The sequence below is a fragment of the Hypanus sabinus genome, chromosome 22, assembly GCF_030144855.1.
Source record: "Hypanus sabinus isolate sHypSab1 chromosome 22, sHypSab1.hap1, whole genome shotgun sequence".
In the NCBI taxonomy this organism is placed as follows: Eukaryota; Metazoa; Chordata; class Chondrichthyes; order Myliobatiformes; family Dasyatidae; genus Hypanus; species Hypanus sabinus.
The window spans coordinates 20,287,082-20,307,203 of NC_082727.1; the positions used below are offsets into that span (position 1 = coordinate 20,287,082).

The following is a 20,122-nucleotide window of genomic DNA, read 5'->3' on the forward strand; positions in this document are numbered from 1 at the left end:
TCCTTAGCGGGGTCTTGTTTGAGGGATCAGTAAGAGGAGGTGTCTGAGAGTGGTTGCCTGACCTCAGCAAGGTAGAGGTCAGTTGGCCAGACTACTACAGCGGTCCCCTTATCTGCGGCTTTGATGGCGAGGCTAGGATTAGTGCAGAGAGAGAGAGTGGAGGGTAGAGCATTCAGAAGGAGTGAGGTTAAAATTGGAGAGAGGAGTAGCAAAGTCGAGGTGGTTGATGTCTCGACAGCAGTTAGCAATGAAAAGATCCAGAGCAGGCGGAAGACCAGAGCGGGATGTCTAGGAAGAGGAGGAGGGCTGAAGGTGGGAGAAGGGGTCATCAGTGTGGGCAGCAAATGTGCAAACGACGACAGACTGTGCAAATACAAAAAGAAAAAAAGTAATAAATTAATAAAGTTCAAGAACATGAGATGAAGAGTCCTTGAAAGTGAGTCCACAGGTTGTGTGAACAGTTCAGTGATGGGGTCAGTGAGATTGAGTGAAGTTATCCCCTCTGGTTCAAAAGCCTGATGGCTGAGGGGTAGTAACTGTTCCTGAACCTGGTGGTGTGGGTCCTGAGGCTCCTGCACCTTTCTTCTGACGGCAGCAGTGAGAAGAGAACATGGCTGGGATGGTGGGGGTCCTTGATGATGGACACTGCTTTCCTGTGACAGCGCTCCTTGTAGCTGTGCTCTGCTATGGTTCTGTGGATCTCCTCCAAAGAAAACCATCCCGAAAGCGAGGATCACATCTGTCCGGAGAAACGGAAGAGGTAAGAATGAAAATGCCACAAAACCTGACAGTGCTGCTGAAGGTCACGGATGATGGTTTTGTAACTTCAAAACATTAAACTAATTCAAAGAAAAACATGGGGGTCCAAAATGTGGTCAAACTTAGTGTATATTTTAAGCAAGGCATGCACATATCACATGGTAGCATGATGGCCTATGCCATTCACATATTTTACAGATAACCCAGAATTGATTACTTAAACACATAAGAATGCTTAATCAAACAATATATATCAGATTATTCAAATATTACTGAAATATTAACTACGCAACATTCCTCCCTGCATAGCTATAAGCTTCAATTCAATAGCAAATGCATCTCAACTGTATACAGTATACTATATAATACAACTACTATATACAGATATCCACAGCTGAGTAAATTTAAATTGTTTTATTCAGTCCTCTCTGTTTCCATCGCTGGAGGCAAACTTTATCCTGCTTTCCCACTGTATCTTGACTAAACTGCTTCTCACTCTGTCTCCTGTACAAATGCTATTCCCCTTTCCCAGTTCCTTTGTCTCTGCTACATCTGTTCCCAGGATGGGGCTTTCCATTCCAGGGCATCAGAGGCATCCTCCTTCTTCAAGATCCCCCCCTCCATTATTGATGCCCTTCGAGCCAGGCCACCCGGTAATCCCCAATTTAATGCTAACTTAATCACAGGGCAATTTAAAATGACCAATTAACCTACCAACTGGCACGTCTTTGGACTGTGGGAGGAAACTGGTTCACCTGGAGGAGATCCATGCAGTCACAGGGAGAATGTACAAACTCCTTACGGGCAGCGGTGGGAATTGAACCTGTTATGCTAATCACTATGCTACCATGTCACCAAGGTTATGTTTTGTATCTTGAAAACATTAAACCAATTAAAAGAAGACACGGGAGTCCGAAGTGTGGGTCTAACTTTGTGTTTACTTTAAGCAAGTTATGCACGAATCAGATGGAGGTGTAATGACATATGCAATTCATGTATTTTACATATAACCCTTCCTCACGCTGGGGCTATACGGCATTGAGGCCCGTCCCCTGGGTGGTGGATGGGGGATCCCTTGTGTGAGGGGTGCACCGGATAATATGGAAGAAGGTGCCGCGAACCAACATAGCCTAGGAGAAGGAACTCCGATTCCAAACCCAGGTAGATAGGACTCATTAGCCTTGGATGGCAGCCTATCTAGGAGAGGGTAAACTCCGATTTCAAACCTGGGCAGGTGGAGCTCGTTAGCATGGAAATGCCATTGTTAGCATGGAAATGCCATCGCCTAGGGGAAGGTGACCCCGACAGAAAACCCCTGGTCCTCCAGGTTGGGGGTTGTGCAATGGGCTAACAACCCGTTCACGTAAAACAAGCAATTGTTACAGAAACCGTCAACAGATCGTCAACCACTAACCCAGATCTCGGGAAAAGCAGGGCCCCATTCAGGAGGCTGATGACGCGCTGCAACCAAACCCGTCAGGAAGCTGCAGGGCTGACAACCCTCCTTCACCCGAGGAAAACCATAATGGAGGTTCCAAAGCTGCTCTCACAGAAGAAATCTATCCTAATCGGAACATGGAACGTGAGATCACTTTGGGAGACAGGTAGATGCGCACAGGCAGTGAAGGAAATGAACCGATACCACCTCACACTCCTGGGCATGTGCGAAGCAAGGTGGAATACTTTTGGTGAGACCAAACTGCAGACGGGAGAAACTGCTCTATTCCGGCAAAGAAAAAAAGGAAGACCGGCATGAGGCTGGTGTGGCCCTGATGTTGTCCAAAGAAGCAGCCAGAAGTTTGATAGAATGGGAACCAGTATCCGACTGTATCATCACAGCCAGGTTCGAGCCCAGATCCCAGAAGGTATCCATTATCCTGTGCTACGCCCCAACTAACAACACAGAGGAAGAAGAGAAAGATCTCTTCTACACCCAGCTTCAAGCAGTAGTTGGAAAGGTACCTAAGCAAGATATGTTGATCGTCATGGGAGATCTGAATGCCAAAGTAGGCAGCGATAACACTGGCAGGGAGAGAGAGATGGGCCAGAATGGTTTGGGGAATATGAATGAAAATGGAGAACTCCTTACCGACTTCTGTGCCTTCAACGAACTGACCATGGGAGGTACCCTCTTTCCCCACCGATGCTGCCACAAGATAACCTGGGTCTCACCTGACCATCAAACAGAGAACCAGATTGATCATGTCATAGTCTGCCAGCACTGGAGAAGTTCATTGCAAGATGTGAGAGCCAAAAGAGGAGCAGATATTGGATCTGACCACCATTTGGTTGCTGCAAAGCTGAAGATGAAGCTGTCAGCCAAGAAGAAGCAACAGAACACATGAATAAAGTTTGATGTTAGAAAACTACAGACGGAAGAGAACAAGAAAGATTTCCACATCGCCTTGCAAAACCGCTTTGGGGCTCTTCAAATAGAGGAACAAGATGAGAGAACAGCGGAACACGCCTGGATTACCTTCAAGCAGGCCACTGTAGGAGCCTGCGAAGAAGTACTGGGAAGACCACCAGTCAACAGTAAACTTGGATCAGGGACGAGACATGGCAGAAGGTGAAGGAGAGGTAAAAACTCAAACAGGAGTTGAATCAGGCCAGAAACCGGAAACAGAAACAAATCGCTGCCAACAGGTACAACGTGATGGCCAAGGAATTGAAGAAACAGCTCAGAAAGGACAAGAGGTCATACTTCAATGAAATAGCAGAGCAAGCAGAGACAGCAGCCAGTAAAGGGGACCTCAAGGTACTCTACACGACATCTAAACTTTTGAGAGGGAAGAAAAGCAATTTCAACAGACCTGTTAGAGACAAGACAGGCCATCTGCTCACTTCGGTTGAAGATCAGCTGGCAAGATGGAAGGAACACTTCCAGGAAGTATTGAATAGACCACCACCACAGAACCCACCTGACCTGGAGCCTGGAGACCCACTCCACATCAATATAGGTGAAATCACCAAGCAAGAAATTCGAAAAGCCCTGAAAAGCCTGAAGAATGGCAAGGCTACTGGAGAAGACAACATTCCTGCAGAAGCATTGAAAGAGGGTGGAGAGGTTATGGTGGGACATTTGCATATACTGCTGAATTTGATATGGAGAACAGGAGAGGTCCCATCAGATTAGAAGGAGGGCCTCCTTGTGAAGCTGCCAAAATCTGGAGATCTTTCACTGTGTGGCAAGTGGAGGGGGATCACCTTGTTGTCCATTCCTAGCAAAGCTCTCACCAGGGTCATCTTGGAGCGGATGAAAGACGCCATTGACCAGAGACTTAGAGATGAGCAGGCAGGGTTCAGGAAAGAGAGATCATGCATTGACCAGATAGCTACACTTAGAGTCATTGTGGAACAGACAATAGAATGGCAAACTCCATTATATGTGTGTTTTATTGATTTTGAGAAGGTATTTGACAGCCTGGACAGAAAGTCAATGTGGAGCTTCTTACGACACTACGGTATACCGGCAGAAATGGTGAATATCATCAAGCAGCTTTATGATGGCTTCTCATGCAGGGTCATCCACGATGGGAGACTGTTCGAAGAGTTCCTGGTCACTACTGGAGTCAGACAGGGATGCCTGCTGTCGCCTCTACTTTTTCTTGTGGTACTCGACTGGGCTACAAGAACAGTCTATGCTGGCTCAAAGAGAGGCATCCAGTGGACGTTAACAGTGAAATTGGAAGACCTGGCATTTGCAGATGATCTCGCTCTTCTCTCACACCGGCTTCAAGATATGCAGAAGAAAGTAGATTCCTTGGGAGAGACCTCACAGCAAGTAGGCCTTAAGATCAGTCAGGAGAAGACCAATGTTCTACGCATTAACAACAAACAAGAGGAGCCATTACAGATTGAAGGACAAATAGTTGAAGATGTAGACAAATTCACCTACCTCGGAAGCAAAATCAGTAAATCAGGAGGTACAGATGAGGACATCAGAGCAAGGATCGGAAAAGCCCGACATGCCTTCACAACCCTGCGACCTGTTTGGAGATCTACGGCCATCTCTGTCAAAACTAAGCTCCGTATATTCAGCTCCAATGTGAAAGCCATCCTGCTATATGGATCCAAAACATGGAGAATCACTAACACCAGCTGCAACAAGATTCAGACCTTTCTCAACAAATGCCTCCGGCAGATCCTCCGCCTCAAGTGGTACGACAGAGTGTCAAACCTAGGCCTATGGAAGGGAGCAAACCAAGAGCCCATTGTATTCCAGATAAGGAGGAGGAAGTGGAGATGGGTCGGCCACACCTTGAGGAAGAGCCAGTCGAATGTCACTCGACAATCACTCGAAGGGAATCCACAAGGGAAGAGAAGAAGAGGTCGCCCAAAGCAAACCTGGGGGCGTAGGCTTTTGGATGAACTGAAAGCCACCGGCCAAACTTGGGAGACTGCAAAAACATTTGCTAGAGATCGCAGAAAGTGGAGGACTTTTGTTGAGGCCCTATGCTCCATAAAGAGCGAAAAGGATTAAGAGAGAGAGACATGTAACCCTTAATTAATTATTGAAAGGAACAAGAATCAAGCGATATATATGCAAGGTTACTCAAATGTTGCTGAAATATTAAACACACAACAATGTGTGTTATAACAATATGATGAGTTTGAGCAGCTGGGGAAATGGGCAAAACATTGGCAAATGGAAGTAATCCAAAGAATAATGCGGTGATGCACTTTGGGTGGAGTAAGGACATGACATGGACAGTGAATGGTTGAGCCCTAGACAGTACTGAGAAAAGGAGGAACCCCGAAAGTGGCAACACGGGTAGATTAGAGGATGCTGGCCTTCATTAGCCGAGACAGAGAGAGGGAGAACAGAAAGTTTACGGTACAACTTTATAACTCATTGGTTAGACCGCAGACAGAAGACTGTGCACAAATCTGGTCACCACGCCACAAGAAGGAGATGGTAGCACTGGAGAGGAGATTGACCAGGACATTGCCTGGGATGGAGTTTTCCCAAGATGAGGAAGGATTGGAGAATATAAAACATAGAACAGTACAGCATAGTAACAGGCCCTTCACAAACAATATTATACCGAACAGGTTAAATTAGTAATCAGGTGGCTAACTAAACCGATTTCTTCTGCCTAAACAATGTTCATATCCTTCAGTTTACCTCACATTCACGTGCCTATCTAAACATCTCTCAAAAGTCTCTAATCTTTCTGCCTCTACCCCCCACCCCAGGCACCGCAGCGTAAAAGCCAGGACCAACAGGCTCAGGGACAGCTTTAACAGGCCATCAGACTTACACTGACACAACTGCTTTTCTATGTTACATTGATTTTCCTGTTGTACATTGCTATAAATTGCACATTGTACATTTAGACGGAGATGTAAAGTAAAGATTTTTACTCCTCATGTATATGAAGGATGTAAGAAATAAAGACAAAAATAAGTAGTACAAACAAAAAAGGAATAATTTTGTTTTCATGGACCATTCGGAAATCTGATGCCAGCGGGAAGCAGCTGTTTGGAAAACATTGAGTTTGGGTCTTCAGGACCATACTGTTGGAGGGGTGGTACCAAGGGAGGGTCACACCATGGGAAGGGCAGTAGACCTGGGAATACATTTGTGCCTGGCTGTCCTTGGAGAGGGAGCATGGTGCAGAAGGGTCCAGTGGGGGATTTCTGGGACCAGTGGGCACCCCCAGAGGACTGACTGTTTTACAGACAGTAATAATCACATTTTAACTTGAATTTGTTCACTGTCTTGTAAATACTTGATGTTTGTGTTTTGTGTATTTTTGTGTGAATTAACTTTTGGAGTTTTGTACTGAAGGAAGGTTGGGAGGACCAGTACTGAGGGAGGGTCGCACGGTGGGAGGGAGCCCTTGGCCGAGGATTTCATGGACATTAACATAGCATTGATTTAGGAGCGAGCTTTTTGTTTATAACAGTGAGCTGAATGTAAGAGTTAGTTGTCTGCAAGTTTCCTGTAACTGCACAGAATCTGTACTTACAGACGTCACCAAGTGCAGAGCCCGCCGGGGCATCCTGGACTGAGAACAGTGAGGAAGAAGGCAATTCACCTGTCCCGGACCAGTGTCCAATGCCAGTCAGCCTTGTGATGCCAGGAGTGAGTGCTTGGAGAATCTGGAGTGTGGACTGAGGAGCTGGGACAGCAACGATAAAGGGTTAACAAAGTGTTGAAGTGTCTTGTGCTGAACGGGCCCCTCAAGTTCCAGAAAAACAAAGAACTGTTTCAAGGATTTGGAGTTTACAGGGAATCTGATACGAGTTTGGAGAACAAGGATTGCAGTGATAGTGTGGGGAAGGACAGTACTTTGGGGATGATTTACTGAGTGAAATTGATAGAGGCCATATCATTATTGAAGTGCCTAGACTCTTCAGGGATTTGGGGGGAAATGGAAGATTTCAGGGTTTGTTGGATTCCAAGAGGTTAAACGGGAGTTTGAAAAGAAACTTCTCAGTTGTGGCTTTTGAGGGTTTTTCAGCTCTGATTATTAAAACAACATCTACCAGACCTATCATCAGCTTTCTGCCTGCAGGGTCAGGCTGTGTCTAAAACTACAGGAAAGTGAATTGGACTAGAACTGTGTTAGAAACAGCCCATATCTACATTAACTGGGCTCTAGGTCAGCTTTAGAGACAGCCCATGCCTATACTGACTGAGATCTAGACTGGCGTTAGAGAAAGCCCGTCCACCAATGGATACACCAATACCACACTGGAGGAGCCATTGGGAGCTGGTATCTCCAAAGAGAACTCAGCAAGCTACTGGGAAACACTGGGGGGTTTTCCAAATGTCAGCTTCGCAGTTTATCCGATTGGGCATGGTCCTAGCTGGAATCCCCAGCATGAGAGGCTGGAATTGCTCAGCCGGTCAGCCAGCCTCTAAGGGGGGAGAAACAGAGTGGCAAACAGCCACTCTGAGACTGCGAATGATGGGTCTCATCTGCTGGTGGAGGATGACAGTTCACCATTCCAGCCAGCCACCTCCGCTGCATGTTATTCAGGACCGTGCAAATTGTCCAGGAATGAACTGAGCAATCATTGCCCAATAAGGATCTGATAAATATATTTTAAATCGCCAATGGTGATTTCTTACAAGCTCATTCTTTAATTGATTTACATTACACAAAAGAGAAGGCCATTCAACCCATCAGGTTTATACTGGATCTCAGAGTAATCTCATTCCCTTCCTTCTTTTGCCGCATCTATTTACTCTCACACAGCCACAACTATCCCCCAACTCCTACCCCTATCGTGCACACCCGGGGTCAACTTACAATGGCAACAGTTCTTACCCTTCAACCACCAGGCTCCGGAACCAGCGTGGATAAACCCATTCACCACACCTCTGAACGATTTCCACAAGCTACAGACTCACTTTCAAGGACACTTTACCACTCTTGTTCTCAATATTATTTCTTTATTCGCACAGTTTGCCTTCTTTTGCACATTGGTTGTTCGTTGGCTGTTTATGTTTAGTTTTTTCTAAAATTCTATTATATTCTTTCATGTAAATGCCTGCAAGATTATGAAGATGTGGTCATATATGTTGGCTTGATAATAAATTTACTTCGAGCTCTAAACTTTGAAACAGACCACAAGTCTTTAAAATGTGGGTAAAGCTGGAGCGCCCAGGAGAGTTCAGATGGTTACAGAACAAAACTCGCAAACTTCTCATTGACAGAGTCCAAGGTTAGGATCGAACCTGCAATTGGAAGATAGCTAGATTGCCTGCTGCTCTGTGTGGCTCCTGTTAGGGGCCACGCACTCTCCCCCACCCTATGGTTTCTCACCCCCTGGCTTCTTGCCTCCACCCAAACCGATTCTCCACACTGAGCTGGCGAGCCAGTCTCCTTCTGAACCACCCCCGCGATCTGACTGGGGAGACTCGAGGCTGCAAACCTCCGCGAGTCTGACGGGGAGCTCGAAAGGCTCGATGTCTGCAAAGTCCAAGTGCACTGGAGGTCGGTGTGAGTGGGTGAGTTGGAGGGAGGAACAGGGCTGGTGCAGCTGTTGTTGTTCTCTTGCTTGTTGTGTTCTGGTTTGTTTTACGTTGTGGGAATGCTGTGTTGGCACCGGAATGTGTGGTGAAACTTGTGGGCTGGGCCCAGCACGTCCTTGGGTGTGTTGGTAATCTTCTCAAATGACACGTCTCACAGCAGGTTTCAATGTGCATGTGATAAACAATCCCGAATCTGATCTCTTCACTGACGACACATTCCTGCCTTCTACCTCCCCTTCCAAAGTGTCCAATGCATCAGCCACCCTGCATTTACCTCTCCGGAACATCCATCCAGTCACACACCTTTATTTCTACTTTTAAAGGTGAGATTTAGTTGTCACATCTACAGCAAAATATGCTTATATTGCATCGTTGGTATCAGTGGCCAACCCGGTCCGAGGATGTGCCAGCTGGGGCAGCCACAAGCATCGCCACGCTTCTGGGCCAACGTAGCATGCCTACGATTTACTAATCCATGTCATTGGAATGTGGGAGGAAACCAGAGGACCCGGAGGAAACCCACACGGTCACGGCAAGCATATATGAAGTCCTTCCAGACAGTGCAGAATTGAACCCTCGATCAATGATGTTGTATATCATTGCATTAACTGCTACATTACCATGCCAACTCGAACTTGCACCATACATCTAATTACTTTGGACTTACTTCTGTCACCCCCCTCTGCTCTTTCTGATACACTTCAGTTATCATTGTTGTTATAAGTTCCTACCTCACTTTCCCCCCTAAATACCCGACTCCTGATCCTCTCAGCTTCTGATTTCCTCCTGAGCAGCTCCATTCTGGTTAAAGAGCAGAATCAGGAGTTCCCACAGGGCCAACACCGCAGGCTAGGCTGAGCTGGGATAATAAACGGCTGTTGGTTTAAATGGTAGCAATTGGTCTAAACTTGGAGTCAGCCCTGTGCTGTTCAAAGGCTCGGCTGCAGATGAAAGGTTTGGGTCAATCACTGTTACTTTAACTGATAATCGCTATTGTGGAATGGGAGCAGTAGCAGCTGTTCTGTATAACGCTGGGTGCAAGTTCAGCAGCTTGATGTGTGCTCCACCTCTGTGAGTGTGGATGAAGAGGGAATCTGTCCTGGAGAAACTGGGTGGATGGCATAGGTCAGCCCGTGCAACGAAAGCTGAGGTAATCCATCCCTACCTCAGCCTAGGTACAGGGGACAAGGGAAGGATGCTTCCTATAGTGAGAGAGTCTAGGACTAGAGGGCACAGCCTCAGAGAAATAGGATGTCCCTTTAGGACAGAGATGCAGACGAATTTCTTTAGCCAGATGGTTTACATTCCTTAGGCCAGACGCAGTCAATGTTTTACTGAAAGGTGGTCCAAGATAAGGGATCTCAGAGGAGTGGTGTCTCAGAAAGGCAGCATCCATTATTAAGGACCTCCAGCACCCAGGGCAAGCCCTTTTCTCACCGTTACCATCAGGCAAGAGGTACAGAAGCCTGAAGACACACACTCAGCAATTCAGGAACAGCTTCTTCCCCTCTGCCATCCGATTCCTAAATGGTCATTGAACCCATGAACACCACCTCACTTTTTTAGTATTTCTGTTTTTTGAATGATCTTTAATCTATTCAATATACTGTAAATAATTTACTTATTTATTATAATTTTTTTTCTCTCTCTGCTAGATTACGTATTGCATTGAACTGTTGCTGTTAAGTTAACAAATTTTACATCACATGCTGCTGATAATAAACTCGATTCTGATTCTGATCTCAGATTCAGGGTGGGGGGGACATTCTCATTGGAGCAGAGAAGGTAGGTAGAGTATCAGGACTGGTCCAGAGATGGGGGAAAGGGGCATGCCTACACCGTGGGAGACGTCCTGAACTTGAAAGGGTGAACACATGAGGGGCACTTGATGCCTTTGAGTCTATGCTCACTGGAATAATGAGGAATGGGGTGGGGGGAAATCTCATTGACACCTACCAAATATTGATAGGCCTAGGTAGGGTAGGGCATGTTTCCAATAGTGGCAGAGTCTAGGACCAGAGTGCACAGCTGAACAATGAAAGGATGTTCCTCAAGGACAGAAAATGAGGAGGAATCTCATTAGCCAGATGATTGTGAATCTGCAGAGTTCATTTCCACAGGCAGCTGTGGAGGCCAAGTCATTGGGTATATTTAAAGCAAATGTTAATGGGTTCTTGATTAGTTACAACTTCAAAGGTTACAGAGAGAATGGGGCCGAGGGATATTAAGTCGGATGGAATAGCAGAGCAGGGTCAATATGCCAAATGGCCTGATTCTGCTCCTATGCTGATGGCTTTATGATCTTGTCCCGGCATCACACGAGGCTGAGGACAGGACTGCTGTTATCCTGCTCATAGGAGTTTGATTTCTCCAATAGTTCAGCAACTTTGGGAGATGCCTGCACCAGCAGTCAATGAGGATTGCCTCGTGAAATGCCAGCAACTCTGCACACAGTTTACACACAAAAGAGCAGTGACTGGGACACAACCCAAGGTGTTGGTTGAAGACCGGCCATTGGTCAGGACGTTGGGTGGAACCTCATTAGGCTTCCCATTGATGGATCGAAGATTGTTCACCCCGCCACCCCCCCCCCCACCCTTGGGAGACAGACCGGACACCTTGCCTCTCTCACCTGAAGTCCCTCTGGAGGAGAAGTGTCAGGGGAACTGGGGCTCACCTGGTCAACTTTCTTCTTCAGTATCAAAGTAGTCCTTGTACAGGTGGCATGACAGCTTCGTGGTTAGCACAGTCGCTTTACAGCGCCAGCGACCTCTGATCAGGGTTCAGCTCCCGTCACTGTCTATACGAAGTTTGTACGTTCTCCCCGTGACCACATGGGCTGCCTCCATGTGCTCCAGACATTTGGGTTAGTGAGTTGGGTCACACTTGCGGGCTGCCCAGTGCAAACCCTGCTGATTTGATTTGATGCAAACTACACATTTCGCTCCATGTGTGACAAATAAATGTCATCTTCAGCCTCTAATCTTTAAAGATGTAGGGGATCACTCTCACACTACCTCCCACACCCCTGCCTCCCCCACTGTGGAACATGAGGCGAAGCAGCAAGGTTCCCCTCCAAGTCACACATTGGCCTGACCTTCAGAATCATCCCCATTCCTTCAGCACCACTGGGTCTAAACTCTGGAACTCCCCCTCCTCCAACAGCTCAGGCCTCCACTTGAAGGACAGCTGTAGTTCAAGAAGGCGGCTCACTCCCACCTCCTCAGGGGTAGTTAGGGATGGGCGGTAAGTGCTGGTCTTACCCAGGCATAAGTGTAAAGGCAAATGCAAAAGCTTCTGCAGAAGCTGGAGATTTTCAGCAACACACACACAAAATACAGGAGGAACTCCCTTCCTCTCCAGTCCCGATGAAAGGTCCTCAGCCGAAAACATCAGCTGTGTATCTGTCCGCGGATGCCACCTGGCCTGCTGAGTTTCTCCAGCATTTCTGGATAAATATGAAGCTCGTATTCAACAGTGGGGCCACTGTATCGCAGAATCTGATGACCCTGTGTCAAGGTCAATCAATGACCTGAGCTCCTCGAAGAGCCAATCCCTGTTCAGGGTTCCCTGGCCCCCTTGATCTGCCACTCTCAGCCATCACTCCTGTGAGTGTGGCTGGAAGGGTAGTGCAGGGGGAGGGGATGAAATATATTCCCAATGCAGTCCATCTGACCCCCCTCAAGTCTGTCTCCACTGTCAGGTGTGGGTGGGGAGGGGGTTGATCCAGGAACCCCCCCCCCCCCACTCCCATTGGCCGCTGCTGTGATGGTTGGTATTCCTGCTCTTGAATAGACGGTGTGGAGGGCCTGGGTGGCTCTCGATCCATGTGATCTTGGGACGGGCGGAGTAAGTACTGCCCCCCTCCTCAATAATCCCTGTGCAGTTACCCAGGGAAAGAATGCAAGGGAGTGGCAGGCGCGCAGGTCGGGCCCTGGGGGCGAGAGAATGATGCAGGAGCTGTCTGCACTGCTCCGACAACTTCTTCCAAATAACTAAATTCACTCCAGATGTCCTGCCCTCCCCACGGAGAAGGGCAGCGGCGTTAACCCTCCGCACTCCAACAGCATCAAAGCAAGGCCCCGAGATCAGAGCCCACAGTGTTGCCCCTCCTACAGTGCAAATCTCCCACAGTACTGCCCCTCCCTCGGAAGAGGGACAGACAGAGCCCTCGACTTTCCACCACCTGGACCCATGAATAGCCATCTTGTTCAGGCCAAGGAGCAAGTCCATCAGTAGATCATCCAAACAGTCAGCTTCCCACAGTATTGCCCCTCTTTCATTGTGAGCCCCCCTCAGTACTGTACCACCCCTCCCAGAGTGCCAAGCTCCCTCAGTACCACCTCTCTCTCAGTGTGGACCTCCCTCAGTGCCACCCCTCCCACAGTGCCAAGCTCCCTCAGTACCATCTCTCTCCCATTGGGAACCTCCCTCAGTGCCACATCGCCCACAGCTTTGAACTGCAGGTTGTAGAGAATGGATTGAATCTGCTGAATTTGAACGGAGTGTGGACCTCAGTGCGTCTGAGTTCCAGTGCCCACTGCCAGACAAGAGAACGACTGCAACACAAGGGGTTAATTTGCTGGGTTGGGATGGAGATTGCAGACTGTCAGTGATCAGAGGAGAGGCACAGCGAAGAACAGCAACAGAGAGATGAAGAAATCAGGGATCGGCCCGGATTGAATCCAGTCGCAGGGTCCCACTCCCCAAGTCTCTTCCCATTCTCTCAGGTTGCAGAGGCACAGAGCAGAGGAAGTCTGTGCTGGAATCCTCTCACACACAGCTTCATACTGCAGGAGGGAGGTTCATCGGGGAGTCAGACACAGCCAGATGGGACGTTCCTCTCTGCCTAACCGCAGTTCTTAGAAAACATTTATTTACACCAGTCACGTCACCGTCTGTAAGGCGTTTGTATGTTCCGTAGGACTCCCCCTCACTGCTCACTCTCTGCGATCGCTGTGGCTCTCCAATTCATCAACATGTTCACCTATCACCCGCCAGCTTGTACTCCTTTGCCTCCTCTCACCCTATTCGGTTTCTGCCCCCTTCCTTTCCAATTCTGGCTAAGGGTCTCAGCCTGAAACATCCATCCTGACTTTCCACATTCCCCCGGCGTTTTGCTTGTGCTGCCCTGAATTTCCAGCATTTGCAGAGATTTGGTGTTGTGGGGGATCTTCTTTTTAGTAGTTTTTCACCCTCGTCCACCATCCTGTCACAAGGAGCTTTGCTCTGTACCTGTGCTCGGTAATGGGTTCGTATTTATGAATTTGTAAAGTGCAGGGCTTGTCCTTCACTCACTATTTCAAACCTTAAACACAAAAGTCCTGAAACAAAATTTAAAAAGTCTGCAGGTACTGGAGTCCTGAAACAAACAGAGAATGCTGGAAACACCCAGCAGGTCAGGCAGTGTCTGTGGAGGGGGACACAGAGGGAATGTTTCAGGTTAATGACCAAAGTTCAAAGGAGATCTATTATCAAAGTAAATATATGCCACTATATACTCCCCTGAGATACATTTTCTTTTGGGCATTCACAGTAAATACAAAGAAACAAATAATAATAATAACAGCAAATTTACAACCGAGACCACTCAAGCAGTTAATTAGAAGAAAGACACGCATGAAATGGCCATTAGAAGTAAACACATTCATAATGTGTGTATATTACCAAGTAACAGAACTTGAGACTGACATGACAGCAAGCAGGGACAAACTTCGTCAACCTTCCGTGCAAGTAAATACTCAACAAATAGCAGATCAACATAGAGTGATAGTTAAAAATAACTTAAACCCTATAGACATGTTAAACCAAATAAAACATGAAGATGCTCAAGAGCTAGAAAGAAACCAACCGAAAGACCATAACAATACTACACAAGAAAATAATGAAGATGCAACCCACTGAAGTGCTGATGAAAACACAATTATTACAACTGCTTCACAATTGGATGTCAACAGCAACAACACAAGTCCAGAGCCTCCGCAGGATGCTGATGATGAAATTATCCTAATATTTAACACTACACTAACAGGATATATGGGCATCGAACCAACAAAAAGACTCTACATGACAAAACAAAATACGTCCTCAAAATTCGCAAAAAATTGTTAATCTTCTCAATAATATTATATTACCTCAACATTTAGGAAAACTTGAAACATTTGAAGAACTACACATAATGACATACTGTGCAGCATTATCAGCAGTGCAATGGCTACAAAATAGAAGCTCTCATTAATAGAAACTCAAAACTCAGAAATGAAATGAGAACACCAAAATGGCAGAAGAAATTTTAAAAATCTGAATTGAAATCTTAAGGTCAGAAATAAACCATTTAATGGAGTATAAAAAGGATAACCTGAGCAAGAAGGTTAAAAGAAAAGCTAAGGAAATATAAGGTCTGTACATGACACAATCAGCCTAACAGAAGCACTGTAGCGTTTATAGAGTTTATGACTGTGTGGCTAGGCATAGCTCAAATACCATCTATAAATTTGTTGATGATACAATCATTGTTGGTAAAATCTCAGATGGAGATGAGAGGGTGCACAGGAGTGAGATATGCCAACTAGTGGAGTGGTGCCACAGCCACAACCTGATACTCAATGTCAGTAAGACGAAACAGCTATTTGTAGACTTCAGGAAGAGTAAGACAAAGGAACACATACCAATCCTCATAGAGGGATCAGAAGTGGAGAGAGTGAGCAGCTTCAAGTTCCTCGGTGTCAAGATCTCTGAGGATCTAACCTGGTCCCAACATATCGATGTAGTTATAAAGAAGGCAAGACAGCAATTATACTTTATTAGGAGTTTGAAGAAATTTGGCATGTCAACAAATACACTCAAAAACGTCTATAGTTGTACCGTAGAGGGCATTCTGACAAGCTGCATCACTGTATGGAGGGGCTACTGCACAGGACCGGAAGAAGCTGCAGAACCTTATAAATCTTGTCAGCTCCAAATTGGGCACTAGCCTACAAAGTACCCAGGACATCTTTAGGGCGCAGTGTCTCAGAAAGGCACCGTCCATTACTAAGAACCTCCAGCACCCAAAACATGCCCTTTTCTCACTGTTACCATCAGGTAGGAGGCACAGAAGCCTGAAGGTACACACTCAGTGATTCAGGAACAGCTTCTTCCCCTCTGCCATCCGATTCCTAAATGGACATTGAACCTTTGGACACTACCTCACTTTTTATTAATATACATCATTTCAGTTTTGCACATTTTTAAAAAACCTATTCGATATATGTAATTGATTTACTTGTTTATTTATTATTATGTTCTATTTTATTTATTATTATAAATTTTCTCTGTCTACTAGATTATGTATTGCATGGAACTGCTGCTGCTAAGTTAACGAATTTCACGTCACATGCCGGTGATAACAAACCTGACCCTAATACACTAACACAAAAGCCTGGTGCATACAAAGCCAGACTAAATAGATAAATGTAATGCACCAAACAAAGAAACAGAATTATCAGTTCAGAGACATTGAAACTAAATTCAACGCACTGAAATGTCACCGACTCCAGCACAGGATTACCAACAAACACAGATATAATGAACTTTTGGTCTAATATCTGGTCAGACAGGGTGACACACACTTAAGAATCAAGATGGGTTAGGCAGGAAAAAGGACACACACATATGATTGAAGAAATGCAAATACCTGAAGTTACAATGGGTATGCTGGAAGAGGGTATAAAATATACCCACAATTGGAAAAGTACTGGAAGTGAGAATATTCACAATTATTGGTGTAAAAAACTCACTGTGGTACCTATTAATGCATATCAATAACTTTCTTTAAGTTCCTGAAAAAGTATCTGAATTTTTGACAAATGGTAAAACATACATATAATCTAAAGGGGAAATAACAGATCCATCAAAATATTGTCTTATTACTTTTAAACTATTTATAAAATTGTAATATCATAACTAATCACCATTCACTCGGTTAACCACAGTATTCTTACAGAAGATCAAAAAGAATGCCATAAAGATTGAAAGGATGTAAAGAACAACTGAAAATAGATTCTGTAATTCTAAATCAAGCCTGGTGGAAAAGCAGAAATCTTTCATTTTGCTATATTGACTACCTAAAAACATTTGACCCTGTCCCACACTCATGATTAATAGAAGTTCTTAATATATAAATACTTGTGAAATTCCTGCAACATCTGATGAAGTATTGGCGTACTATAATCACCCTATCTATTTACAACCAAAACAGAACAAACACCATTATTAAAATAAACAGAGGCATTTTCTAAGGTGGCTGTATAGGTCCGCTATGATTCTGTCTAACTTTAAACCTCTAATTTACTGAATCAGCTGAAAATTGTATATCAAAACAGAAACAACAAGATGAGCTATACCTTAACACACCTTTTATACATGGATGATTTGAAATTATACACTCCTTCATAAGTTAAGCTAAAGCAATTAATTCAAATAGTATTTTCAAAAGATATAAACATGAACTTTGCACCGGATAAATGCAGAACATTAAACATAAAGAAAGGTGCAATAGATCTCATAGAATACAAACCAGAGCAGCAGAATACAATACAACCAATGAATGAATATGAAACACATAAATATCTGGGATATCAACAAGAAAAGAAAATAGATCATAGTGCGATAAAGGAAAAAACTTTTGACAGAATTTACTTGAAGGCTTAAGAAAATCCACCAAACAGAGGTCAACAGTAAAAATATAACAAAGGCAATGAACACTTTCGTTATACCTATATTAATGTATTCCTTTGGCATAATATCTTTGTCCAAAACTGATCTGGAAAAGTTACAAAGAAAAATAAGAGCTGAAATGACAAATTGCAGAAAACATCGATTGTTAATTTAGATTAACACTACCTAGGACAAAAGGGGGAAGAGGAACAACAGACATTTAAAATCCACACAACAGTGAGATGGAACTTCTAAGGATATACTTTCACCAGTGAAAACAGCATTCAGCACTCTACATCAGCATATGTAATTCTGATGAGAAGTACACACCACTAAATGAGAACCCAACCCAGAAAAATGAAGACATTATCACTATTGAAGAAAAGGTTGACCAGTGGAAGAGCATGACCCTCCATGGAAGACAAGATCTTCGCAGACTAGATGTCGACAAGGAAGCATTGAACACCTGGCTCAGAGATGGAGACCTCTTCCCAGAAACAGAAGGGTTCCTCGTGGCAATACAAGAGCAGGTGGTTAACACAAATAATTATCAAAACTACAAAATAAAATATATCAATAAGTTCAAGCTGATAAATGTAGAAAATTCTGAGAGAAAAAAAAAGCAGAATCAATTCAACACATTACAGGATCCTGTAACAGTTTAACACAATCTGATTATTTACACAGGCACAATCAAGTGGTAAACATCATTCATCAAAATCATGTTTTACCATACAAACTCATAAATGAAATCACAACTTACTATATATACAAGCCCAATCCAGTTTTAGAGTCAGAATACCACAAATTATACTGTTCCCGATCCATAATTACAGATAGGACAATCCATAATAACCATCAGGATGTAACAACACAGGATAAACAGGCAAGAACAACTTATTTAATAGATATAGTCATTCCAACAAACATAACTTACAGAAATCAGAAGGTGAAAAACAGCAGAAACTGCTGAATTAAAAGAGGAAATTGAAAGACTATGGAACAGGAACTGGGTATACATTGTCCCAATTGTAATATCTACAACTGGTATCATCCCAAAGGCACTACACAATAGCATTAAACAATTAGGGCTACACAGTAATATTTATGTAAATCTTCAGAAAGCCACAATACTAAACACCTCTGGATTAGTCCAAGAGTTCCTAACAATTAACAAATGAGCATGATGGGCTCTGCCCGTACCCTAGGTTTTACCAGCTTGAGCTGAGAAAAAATAAATAATAATAATCCTGATCCAGTTTTAATTTCAGAATACCACAAATTATATTATGACCAATCAGTTATTACAGATAGGACAATCCATAATAACTGTCTGGATATAATAATACAAGACAAAACAAGCAAGAACAACTTATTTAATAGATATAGCATTCCAAACATACATAATTTACAAAAATCAGTAAGTGAAAAACACCAGTAATATGCTGAATTAAAAGAGGAAATTGAAAGACTATGGAACATGAACAGGGTTTACATTGTCCCAATAATAATGTCTACAACTGGTATTATCCCAAAGGCACTACACAATAGCATTAAGCAATTAGGGCTACACAGCAGTACCTATGTAAATCTTCAGAAGGTCTCAATACCAGACACCACTAGAATCGTCCGAAAGCTCCTAGCAATTAAGAAATGAGTATGCTTGGCTATGCCCGTTCCTCAGGTTTTACCAGCTTAAGCAGGGAAAAAATAAATTACAATAATAAACAGGCAATAAGTATTGAGAACATGAGATGAAGAGACCTGAAAGTGAGTCCATAGGTTGTGGAAACAGTTCAGTGTGGTGGTGAGTGAAGTTTAGTGAAGATATCGCCTCTGTTCAAGAACCTGATGCTTAAAGGGTAGTAACCATTACTGAATCTGGAGGTGTGGGACCTGAAGCTGTATCTCCTCCCTCAGAAGTGGGAGAGACAAATAGTTTTGAGCTGGAGGGAAGATGTAGGGGGAGTGGGGTGGGGTGAGGAAGGAGGGAGAGGACAGATGGAAAAGCTATTGCACATTAGCCTTCATAACCCAGGGCATACAGAAAGATGAGATGTTATGTGGAAGTTGTATGACATTGATTAAGCATAATTTGGAATATTGGATGCATTTCTGGTCAACGACCTACAGGGAAGATATCAATAAGATTGAAAGTGTTCGGAGAAAATTTACCAAGATGTTGGCAGGTCTTGAGAACCCAAGTTATAGGGAAAGTTTGAATAGGTTAGGACTTTATTCCTTAGAGCACAGGAGAATGAGGGTGATTTAATGGAGGTATACATAATTATGAGGGGTACAGAAAGAGTAAACGCAAGCCAAATTTTTCCACTGAGGTCGGATGAGACTGGAACTAGAGGGTGAAAGGTAAAATATTCAAGGGCAACCTGAGGAGGATCTCCTTCATCAGAAGCTGCCAACACAAGTGGTGGTTGCAGGTTTGATTGCTACCACTAAGGAGACTCTGGATACGTAAGTGGATGGCAGCAATATGTTCCAGGAGCAGGTTTATGGGAGCACATTGAAAAACAGGTTGACACAGACTAGATGGGCCAAAGAACCTTTATCTGTGCTATTGTGCTCTATGAGTCTATCTCTGATAGTGTGAGATCAAACCTTACTTATAAAATTCAAGCTCAGTAACCCCTCTACTCCTGGCCCAGGAAGGAGTTTTCT

The 20,122-nt window shown here is 44.4% G+C and overlaps 1 pseudogene; it reads left to right on the forward strand.

Moving 5' to 3' along the window:
- Positions 1–2,212: 2,212 nt before the first annotated feature.
- Positions 2,213–5,095, forward strand: LOC132379815 (uncharacterized; annotated as a pseudogene).
- Positions 5,096–20,122: the final 15,027 nt, after the last annotated feature.